This window comes from Myotis daubentonii, chromosome 2, assembly GCF_963259705.1.
Source record: "Myotis daubentonii chromosome 2, mMyoDau2.1, whole genome shotgun sequence".
Taxonomy (NCBI): Eukaryota; Metazoa; Chordata; class Mammalia; order Chiroptera; family Vespertilionidae; genus Myotis; species Myotis daubentonii.
The window spans coordinates 1,123,477-1,133,879 of record NC_081841.1 but is presented as its reverse complement, the minus strand read 5'-3'; positions in this window follow the sequence as shown (position 1 = coordinate 1,133,879).

Sequence of the window (10,403 nt, the reverse complement as noted above, 5' to 3'; positions counted from 1 at the left end):
GCGCTCGAGGTCCGTGCCCCAGTGGCCCGTCAGCTGGACGGCAGGTGCCCCGATGGGATGTGATGAGGTGAACTCACGTCTGTGACTCTTCCCCAACCACGGCCCAGTTCCATCCTGAGGAGAACACCAGACAGTCCCCACAGTTACGTCCTGCGGACCACCTGCCCCGTCCTCCTCACAGTCACCAAGGTCATCAAGACAAGGGGACTGGCCCGGCCGGCGTGGCTCAGTGGTTCAGCATCGACCTACGAACCAGGAGGTCAGGGTTCGATTCCCGGTCAGGGCACAGGCCCGACTTGCAGGCTCCATCCCCAGTGGGGGGCGTGCAGGAGGCAGCCGATCCATGATTCTCTCTCACCTTTGATGTTTCTATCTTTCTCTCCCTCTCCCTTCCTCTCTGAAATCAATAGAAATACATTTTAAAAAAATGGATAGAACTGCAAGTATTAATAGATAAATCCACAGTTATAGCCGGAGCTTGCAATGACTCCCCAGCCACTCTCTGGACAAGCAGCCAGGTTCTTGAGGGGGTAGGTGCTGGGAATGGCCTGGTCCACGAACTTGATGGAGTCGGAGTGCATAGCACATCCCGGCCAACAGCCGGGCACACGTTCTCCTCAAGCGCACGGAGACATTCCCGTAACAGACCTCCTTCTGGGTGTTCAAAGCATCTCGTGTTATTTTAAAGGATTGAAGTCAGACGCAGTATGTTCATTGCCAATGGAATGAACTTAGAAATTAGTAGCGGGAAATCTCTGGAAAATCCTCCAAATATTTAGATACGAAATAACAGGCGTTTAAATAACTCACGGGCCAAAGCAGACATCCGGCGGGAATGACGACCGACGTCTTCAGAATTGGATGGGAAGGAAAACAGAGCTGAAGTCGTAGTTGTTGTGGGTGGGTGGGGAGCGGTGTGATCACATTATCTCAGGAGACAGTAAATAAAAGTACTCAGAAAATGCGGTGTCCATTTCTGTGTATATACACATAAAACCTCCAAACGCTAGGCAGGGAAGGACAGTCCCTGGACCTGAAGGAGCCCCTGTGTGAACCCTTCACCTGGCATCTCGCATGACGGTGAACGAGGGAGGCGTTCCTTCTAAGATCAGAAATGCCACCAGGGTGTCTGGTCCCACCACTTACACTGAATTCTGTGCTAGAAGTGCTGGCCAATGCAATAAGACGGGAAAAAGAAAGAAGGCATCCAGATTTGGAAGGAAGAAACGCAACAGTATTTATTCATAGGTGTTAGGACTGTATCTAGGAGATTTGATGGAGCCAACAAAAACAGTACCGGATCTATTATCTGAGTTTATCAAGGTTCCAGGAGACAAGATCAGCATAAAAATCAAATGCCATTCTCCATTCTAGGAGCGAACAATCAAAACTGAGTTTAAAAGCATTTAAAAGTAACACCCAAAATACCATTTAATGTAGCACCAAGATGGAGGAATACATGTGGCAAAATATGAGAAAGACCTATACACTGAAAACTATAAAATATTGCTCAGAGAAGTTAAACAAGACCTAAGTGGAGAGGTAGACAGAGTCCAGGGGTCAAAAGACTCAATACTGTTAAGTGACAATTATCAATTGTCACTAATTTATATTTCACAAACTAATTTATATTTCACATAAAATTCCAATAAAAACCCAGCAGTCTTCTTCATAGAAGCTGACGAACTGATTCTAAAGTTCATATGGAAATACAAATGATTTAGGAAAATCCAAACATTTTTAATGGAAAAAAAAGGCAGAAGTCGGACGCTACCGCATTCCAAGACTAAAGCCCCAGTGAGGGAGACAGGGTGCCTGAACATAGACACGTAGGTCGACCGTACAGACGAGAGCCCAGACACAGACACCGGACACTGTCAACTAATTTCTTAAAATGTATTTTTATTGATTTCAGAGAGAGAAAGGAAGAGACGGAGGGTTAGAAACATCAATGATGATCGGCTGCCTCCTGCACGCCCCCTACTGGGGACGGAGCCCACAACCCGGGCCTGTGCCCTGACGCGAATCAAACCGTGATCTCCTGGTTCATGGGTTGACGCTCAGCCACTGTGCACGCCGGCCCGGGTGTCAACTGCTTTGTGACAAAGGCGCAGAGAAAAGGAGAAAGGAACGTTTTTCAAATAGATGGTGCCAGAAGCACCGAGTGTCCATTCTGGAAACACATTAACTTGTCTCTGTAACTCACACCCTGTACAAAAATTAACCAAAATAAGCCACAGGTCGAAACGTAAAACCTGACACTACAAAACGTCTAGAAGAAGCCATTCCTGAAAACTTCATGGTCTGGGGCTGGGCAAAAACTTCTTAGACACGGCCCCTAACGGTGCGATTCCTGGGAGAACGAATCGATGAACTGCACTTACAGGCTTCTCCTCAAATGACACCGTTAGGACACGGAGGGACAAGCTGCAGGCTGGGACGCTGCGTGTGCAAATTCCGCATCCGAGGGAAGACGCGCATCTAGAACATACCGAGAGCTGTCGGAAATCAAGACCACCAGCAACTCAGTAAAACAATGCTGGGTACTTCGCCAGAGGAGTGTCTATTTGCATATATGCAAATGAGCAGATGAAAAGATTCTTACATCATCGGTCATTAGGGAAATGCAAATTAAAAGCCCCTGGATACCACTTCACACCCATCAGGGTGATGCTAATTAAAAAGGCGCCTTCCCCAGGCGTGGCGGGAACACGGAGGGGGGAGGGGGAGGGGGAGGGGGAGGGGGGGAGGGGGCAGGCGCCAGGTGGCGCGGTCGGGGTGATGTTCACCCACCAGGAGAGGAGCCGCGTCCACACAAACACTCGCGCATGCGTGTTCGGCAGCTTTCCCGTGAAGCACCCAGATGTCCGTCAGGAGGCTGAATTCGTGGCCACACTGCTGTGTCCACGCGGGCCCACGTCTCAGCAGGAAGGAGCTGTGAACTGTTCACTGACACAGAGGAGCATGGAGGGGCCTCAGCACGATTTCCCTGCGTGAATCCGTCGGAGAAGAGGAGGGACGTGTATGATTCTGTGATTACGGACATTTAGGAACCGCACACGAAAGGGCAGCAGCCAAAGCCACGGGGAGCCGGGGGGCAGAGTGGGCAGGAGTGGGGAGCAGTGGGGAGGGGCGGGGAGGGGAGGGGAGGGGTAGTGAGGGGCAGGGAGTAGCGGGGAGGAGAGGGGAGGAGAGGGGAGGAGTGGGGAGGAGTGGGGGGAGGAGAGGGGAGGAGAGGGGAGGAGTGGGGAGGAGTGGGGGGAGGAGAGGGGAGGAGTGGGGAGGGGAGGGGCAGGGAGGGGTTGGGAGGGGTAGTCTGGGGCGGGGAGGGGCGTGGAGGGGGGAGGGGCGGGGTGGGGAGGAGTGGGGAGGAGTGGGGGGAGGAGTGGGAGGCGTGGGGGGAGGATCACCAGGGCCAGGGGCAGCGGTTTGGGGACGGACACGCTCATTCCCGGGACCGTGGCCACGTGGCCGGGAGCACTCGTGGCAGAACGTAGACAACTGCCCGCTTCAAAGAGGCGCTGCTCGTTCAGTGCAGCTGAGCCCCCTGGGACGGTCAGTGCTGTGTCCGCGGCCCCGCTGTTGTCCCCGGTCAGCCTGGCCGCCGCGGGGAAGGTGTCTGTTAGATGCGATTGGTATTGAAACCGGGAAACTTCGAGCAAAACAGGGTCACGTTCATAAAGTGGGTGGGCCTCGCCCTCGCAGTGGAGGCCTTAGGAGAAAACAGACTGTGGTCCCCCAAGAATGGAGAATTCTGCCTCCAGGCCGCCGCCCCATCTCTGTCTCTCTGTCCCTCCCCCCCCCCCGCTCCCTCCTATTGGTGCTGTTTCTCCCCAGAACCCTGACCCCCACAGGATGTAAGGCAGCTTGAGGAGATGAGCCCCTCGCCGCCCCCCCCCCCAAGGCCGTCAGCGCATTTCAATCCCCCAAAGGCAGACTTGGCGAGAGGCAGTGGGCAGCTGGAAAGAAGGGTGTGTGACGGGCGGGAGAGGCCGCCAGCCCCTGTTGCCTTGCTTACACCTTTCTGTGTGTTTTCCGTCTCAAAAGCATTAAAAGGCATTCATTCCCCCAAATTAAGAGTTCTTCTAACCAAAAGACACACACAGACACACCGGGGGGAAAACTCGCTAAAGGATATGAACAGTGGATTCCCCGACAACGTTACATGCCATTCACGTCCACAGCCTGAGCCCTTGTTAGCTGGAATAACCGCGAAGACAGCAGCGCTGACCGCGGCTTGTCGCCAAACAGCCGGACGCCGGGTGAGTGACAGGGCCCCGGGATACGGGCGGACCCAGGCCGGTACCCGCAGCCTCCGCTGGGAGAAACGTATGTTAACGTCACATTCGTTTAGAAATCCATTCGGCAACTTCCAGCCGGCAACTCACACTGTGTCCCTATCTTGACCTAACAATTCTAGTTCTATGTTTCTTTACAAATCGCCGTAACTATAGGAAAGGATTTACGTTCCAAGTGTGCTCATGGCTGAAACGTTTAAAAGAAAACCTAACGGGGGGTGTGGGGAGGGCGGCTGGAGGGCGTCGATGGGGAAAGGGGGTCCATAGGCAATACTTTCAAAAATGAATAAATAAATGAGTGAAAAGAATAAAATAAAACACGAGAAATAATCCAAATGTCAAAAAAAAAGGCCGAGTAACTACACGGCCGCCGTCTGCCTTGCCCACATCCAGGCTGCTGTGCGGCGGCGCCAGGAGGCCGGCCCGGTCCGACAGGGCTCGCTGCCCCGGAACCACGACGGCAGGGCTGCCCCGAAGCCCCCCGAGTTTCACTCTCCCCACAGGGTTCTTTCCCTCCCAGTGTAGACGCCTGTGTCAGCCTCCCCCCCCCCCCCACCCCACCCCGCCCGCCGGGCTCCCAGGGGCCTGAGCTTGTCGGGCGCAGGGGCCGTGCAAGTGGCCACCAGGGGTTCCCATCGGGGTCACGCCTGACCCAACGCCTAACGCAGGGAGCACCCGTCTGCAGCCAGAAGGCCTGGTGCCCCTCGGCCACCCGTGTCAGCAGGAAACCCAGCCCACCCGCCTCCTCCCCACCGTCCTCCTCCTGCGGGCGCAGGTGCGGGCACTCAGGGTCCCCGTGAGGACGGAGGCCGGGCCTGTGCGGAGAGCCCCGCGGGGGGACCTGAGGGCACGGCCGCCCTTAACATGACGCATCACCCCCCCCCCCACCAGCCCCTGCCAGGCCCTGGCTCAGGTGCCGGGGTTCAGCAGGCGGCTCCTGCCCCTGGGCCCCTCTCACCAGGTGTGCCCCCCTGCCTCCTCCGCTCCCTCAGGCGGTGGCTGACCCCCTGATTTCGACATCTGCCCCCACTCCTGTGGGCGTCACTGCCACCTTCCTGTTTCCCCGCCGGAAGCACGGGACCGTCTGGCATCTCGTCACGATCCACGGGGGCCAGTTCCCCATCCGACCACCGGCCCCCAGAGAGCTCGGAGGCCAGTGAGCCCCCGTCCTCACAGCTGCTCCACTGAGAAGCACCGGGCCCGGCCCTCCCCTGACCCCACGCCCGCCGGCACCGCTGCCCGCCCTCCCCTCCCTGTGGCCCGGCCACAGCACTCAGCCGCGTGGCAGGTGGCTGCCCCACGAAGGAGAACCTGAGAGTGCTCCCCGACGAGGCCTGGACCGGCCACACCGTCCACCCCTCCAGCTGCCTGCGCTCCAGGGCCGCAGGCTTCTCTACGCAGCAGCGCCTTTTCCTGAAACTCACCTCCTTCCTGTCCCAGGGGAGGCCCCCCACACCTCACCCAGCCGGACCCCCGCGCGGACTGCCCTCGGCCCATCTGAGAGCCACGAGTAAAGGACGTGCCCCTTTGTGCGGAGGAGCGGGGAGACGCACAGAGCAGGGGCCCTCCCTGCTCCTGATGGAAAGGCAGGGCAGGGGCTGCCCGGCCGGCATGGCTCAATGGTTGAGCCCCGACCTAGGAACCAGGAGGTCAGGGTTCGATTCCCTGTCAGGGCACCTGCCCGGGTTGTGGGCTCGATCCCCGGTGTGGGGCGAGCAGGAGGCAGCCGATCCGTGATTCTCTCATCGTTGATGTTTCTGTCTCTCTCTCCCTCTCCCTTCCTCTCTGAAATCAATAAAAATATATTTAAAATAAATGAATAAAGACAGAGCAGGGGCCAGGACAAACGGTGTCCTGAGGAGGCTGAGCTAAGATTCCCGCCCAGACGTGGCCTGGGTGCCCCGGCCCACCACCCCCGCAGCGCCACCTCCCCACCCCACCTGCACCCCTGGTGCACCCCGCGGGCACCCGAGCCGTCAGGAGGCCAGGTCTCGCCGCCAGGCCTGCCGTCGGTGGGGGACACCAGGGCCCCCCCCCCCTTGCTTGCTGGGCACGGAGTGAAGGGGGAACGGCGTTTCTCTGCTACACGTTCGGTTGCAAAATCGAACGTCTGTCAGTCCTGGCCGCTCATCAAACCCGCCAGTTAACAGCAACACTGGCCACGCGGCATCGGGGATCCAGCTCCCAGCTTTCTGTCTCCTAGCAACAGCGCCCAGTGCTCGGCTCCCCCACCCCCGTTTCCATCTTGGTCTGTGCCCAGCCCCCAGGAGCCCTCAGCCCACCCGCCCCTCGGGGCTGCGTCCTGGTTGAGTCTTTGCAGGGAGACCAGGGCTGTCCCTTGTCAGGGGGCCCGATCTCACTTCCAGTCCTGCCGGGGTCCAACCCCAGCGGGTCCAGGGGTCCCCAAAGGCGTGGACGGAGTCGGCGAAGAAGGAATGACACGGAGACAGCGTTCAGTTGATCAGCAGCCTAGCCAGGATCTCTAGCCAGGATCTCTACAGCCAAGTTCTGGTCTGGATCTCCAGAGAGGTTCTGCTTCGGATTTCCAGCGAGGTTCTGTAGCCATGTTCCCTCGCTAGGTTCTCCAGCCAGGTTCTGTCCAGGCTCTCCAGTCAGGTTCAGTGTCCAGGTTCCAGTCAGGTTCTCCTGCCAATCTCTGTAGTCAGGTTCAGTCCAGGATCCCTTGCCATGTTCTCCCGCTAGGCTCTGTCTCTAGGCTCTGAGGCCAGTCCCTCTCCAGGATCCTCCGGCATGCTCTCTCCAGCGAAGTTCTTCTGTCTCTATGGTCCGTGTAGGTTCTGTCTTCTGAATTCTGTGTTCTAAGTTCTGTCTCTTTCTGTCTTGTTACATCAGTATTTATACCAGTTGATTCAATCCCATCGATCTCTATTCCAAAGGTTAGGGCGTTTCTTATCTCCATTCCAGGGAGTAAAGATTATGTAGCTTAAGCATGATTGTTCGTAGTTAAAGGGATTAATTACCCGCCTGGCACTTAGTTGAGGGGTTTTATCCCCTCCCTAACTTCAGGGGAAAATCCCTACCTGGGGAAACAACCTTTCTCGGAGAGGAGACCTTGGTTAAAACACAGGGCCAAGAAGGTGAGCAAACATATTAAGAACAGTATGCCATATATGCCAGGTCCCTTGAAACAACAAGCATGGACCGGCTCCCGGCACAGTCCCAGCTCCGGCCTCTGCGTCCGCACTGGGCTCCAGGCGCTGCCCCCCCTGGGCTCCGGGCCTGAGGGCCCAGGGCTCTTCCCTTCCTCGTCTCTGCAGGGGGCTCAGTCCACGGGGAGCAGCCAGCACCCGGCTTCCCCCCAGCAGCCTTTGCTGGCTCTGCCTCCAGCGGCTCCTGCGCCTGCTCCCAGGCCCACCTGTGCCCACCTGTGCCCACCTGTGCCCGTGCTGGTTCCATCCAGTCTTAGCAAGAACCCTGCTGAATCCGGGTAACCAGAAGGCCCCCCTCAATAACGGACCAGGCTCCTCACCCAGCACGCCGCCCCCTCCCCCCGTGACCTCTGACACCTGGCTGCCTTCAGCATGGTTCCACCAGACCCCCCTCCCCAGACCCTGCTCCTGGCGGGGACCCCCACAAGCCCCACCCACAGTGTGACCCCTTCCCTGTGGCAACCCCACCCTCCCAAGGGCCTTGAAGATCCTCCTTGAACGCGTCCGGTACCCCCCTCCCCCACGCAGCTGCACAGTCTCCGCCTGGGGTCCAGGAGGAAGTCGCCCTGAGCACCCCGTCCCCCCACAGCCTGGAGCCGGCCCGGAGCCCCTCCCAAGGCCAACACGGACCCCCTCCCCGGACCAGTGCCCGCCGCCCGGACCATCAGTGCACAGAGGGCGGGCGGCCAGCTCGTTAGGACCGAACAGGAACCACCAGGAGAAGGGGGGGGGGGTGCTGGGACATTCCAGTCCTGTGTCCTGGGGACCCACCAAACACGTGGGAAAGCCACTCCCCCGGGAGCTTCCTGAATAGCCGCAGGCAACCCGATCTGATTTGGGGCGAAATACTCCCCACTCCACCCCTAATACTCCCCCACCCCCACCCCTAATACTCCCCCACCCCACCCCAAATACTCCCCACTCCACCCCAAATACTCCCCCACCCCCACCCCAAATACTCCCCACTCCACCCCTAATACTCCCCCACCCCCACCCCTAATACTCCCCCACCCCCACCCCAAATACTCCCCACTCCACCCCAAATACTCCCCCACCCCCACCCCAAATACTCCCCCACTCCACCCCAAATACTCCCCCACCCCCACCCCTAATACTCCCCCACTCCACCCCTAATACTCCCCCACTCCTAATACTCCCCCACCCCCACCCCTAATACTCCCCCACTCCACCCCTAATACTCCCCACTCCACCCCTAATACTCCCCCACCCCCACCCCTAATACTCCCCCACCCCCACCCCTAATACTCCCCACTCCACCCCTAATACTCCCCCACCCCCACCCCTAATACTCCCCCACTCCACCCCTAATACTCCCCACTCCACCCCTAATACTCCCCCACCCCCACCCCTAATACTCCCCCACCCCCACCCCTAATACTCCCCACTCCACCCCTAATACTCCCCCACTCCTAATACTCCCCCCACCCCCACCCCTAATACTCCCCCACTCCACCCCTAATACCTCCCCACTCCACCCCTAATACTCCCCCACCCCCACCCCAAATACTCCCCACTCCACCCCTAATACTCCCCCCACTCCTAATACTCCCCCACCCCCACCCCTAATACTCCCCCACTCCACCCCTAATACTCCCCACTCCACCCCTAATACTCCCCCACCCCCACCCCTAATACTCCCCCACCCCCACCCCTAATACTCCCCACTCCACCCCTAATACTCCCCCACCCCCACCCCTAATACTCCCCCACTCCACCCCTAATACTCCCCACTCCACCCCTAATACTCCCCCACCCCCACCCCTAATACTCCCCCACCCCCACCCCTAATACTCCCCACTCCACCCCTAATACTCCCCCACCCCCACCCCTAATACTCCCCCACTCCACCCCTAATACTCCCCCACTCCACCCCTAATACTCCCCCACTCCACCCCTAATACTCCCCCACCCCCACCCCTAATACTCCCCACTCCACCCCTAATACTCTCCCACCCCCACCCCTAATACTCCCCCACTCCACCCCTAATACTCCCCCACTCCACCCCTAATACTCCCCCACCCCCACCCCTAATACTCCCCCACTCCACCCCTAATACTCCCCACTCCACCCCTAATACTCCCCCACCCCCACCCCTAATACTCCCCCACTCCACCCCTAATACTCCCCCACTCCTAATACTCCCCCACTCCACCCCTAATACTCCCCCACTCCACCCCTAATACTCCCCCACTCCACCCCTAATACTCCCCCACCCCCACCCCTAATACTCCCCCACTCCACCCCTAATACTCCCCACTCCACCCCTAATACTCCCCCACCCCCACCCCTAATACTCCCCACTCCACCCCTAATACTCCCCCACCCCCACCCCTAATACTCCCCCACTCCACCCCTAATACTCCCCCACCCCCACCCCTAATACTCCCCCACCCCCACCCCTAATACTCCCCACTCCACCCCTAATACTCCCCCACCCCCACCCCTAATACTCCCCCACCCCACCCCTAATACTCCCCACCCCCACCCCTAATACTCCCCAGCCCCACCCCTAATACTCCCCCACTCCACCCCTAATACTCCCCCACCCCCACTCCAAGTACTCCCATGCCGACCCCACCCCAATAGGCCCTTTGTCCCCACCACTGGGCACCCACACTGGCCTGTACCTCCCCATCTCCTCCTCTGCCCCCCACCCACCTGGCATTTCCTGGGGCCGGAGAGCAGGTGTGTTGACCGGCCTCCCGCACTTGGCAGCCAGTAGGTGCTCAGTGAAGGAGGCGGCGAGGCTGGATGGAGGATGAAAGGGGTGCGATGTGTTGAAAGGCCTGTGCTTTGTAGCAGATGAAAGGGGGGATCAAAGCAGAGGGAGAGGTTCAGGCTCCAGCCGTCCTGCCCCAGCACCCCTGCCCCTGCCCCTGCCCCCGCCCCCGCCCCCGCCCGGAGGCTCTCCCA